The following is a 1,337-nucleotide window of genomic DNA, read 5'->3' as shown; positions in this document are numbered from 1 at the left end:
TATCCCCCTCATACCTTCTTCCACATTCACCCATGCCCCTCCACCCATCCTGCTCCTCCCCCCATAGTCACCACACTGTTGCTCTTGTCCATGAGTCGTTTTCCTTTTGTGGTTGATCCCTCCACCCTTATACCCCTTGGCTTCTGTTTTTAAATTTTCTTCATTCATTTCTGTCTTTAACTACCAAGAATGCACTTTATTTGCTTTAATCTTCTCCTTGACTCAGATGATATACACAGTTTTTATTTTAATCAAAGGTTACCTTTACCTTTTCTCTAGATGATTTTTACTCTATGTTTTTCTAATTATTGATATGTGGACTCCTTTCACTCCCTAATTCAAAAAAGGAAAATTTCTTGTGCATTTAATGCTTTGGGTTGTCCCCAAATTTTCATTTTCTTAATGTGGTCTTGGGTTAATCACAATAATTCTTAACATTTTCTTCCAGTATTGAAAGTAGGTTTCTAAAATTTATTTAAACCTAATTGCATTTATTCATCTATTCATCCAGTAAATCCTATAGCATATACTGTAGACCAATTACTAAAACTAAGAGTAAGCAGAATCCTTAAACTCATAAAGTTGAAATTCTTGTGGAAGAGATAAACAACAAATGTAATAAATATTAAACAAAGTAATTTAGCTTATAATGAATACAATGAAAAAAGAACAAACTAAATAATATAATGGAACAAGTAGGTAAGTAGGGTGTCTTTCATTTAGGGAATCTTGTGTGGGGAGGTGGTATTTGAACAGCCACTTAAATGAGGAGATAGAACCACCCATACATATATAGATCTGAGGAATAGCTTTCAGGCAGAATGAGGAGTCAATGCCAGCTTGGCCAAAAGAAATGAAAGAAGGACAATGAGGCTAAAACACAATGAGCAAGGGGATGAGGGATCAGAGAAACAGACAAAAATCTTGTAGGACTATTATGAGTCATGGTTCTCCAGAGAAACAGAACAAATAGACAATATGATATATATATATATATATACACACACACAAAATAGGATATATATATATATATATAAACAAATAGGATATATATATGAATAATTCTTCTATGTGTGGTATATGTATAAATTATTTATAAAATCATATATGCATATATACATATATACTCACATACATAATTTACACATATGTATAAATACATGTACCTATACTTATATACACAAATATATTCACATATAATACACAATTCTCCTATAGGTAGTATATGTATAAATTATGTATATCAGTATATATACATATATACACATATATGTGTGTAAATATATATATATACACACACCCATATATACAGAGAGAGAGGGAGGGAGAGCTTAGTT

This window comes from Phyllostomus discolor, chromosome 4 (genome assembly GCF_004126475.2).
Source record: "Phyllostomus discolor isolate MPI-MPIP mPhyDis1 chromosome 4, mPhyDis1.pri.v3, whole genome shotgun sequence".
In the NCBI taxonomy this organism is placed as follows: domain Eukaryota; kingdom Metazoa; phylum Chordata; class Mammalia; order Chiroptera; family Phyllostomidae; genus Phyllostomus; species Phyllostomus discolor.
Note: the sequence above shows the minus strand (reverse complement) of the source record.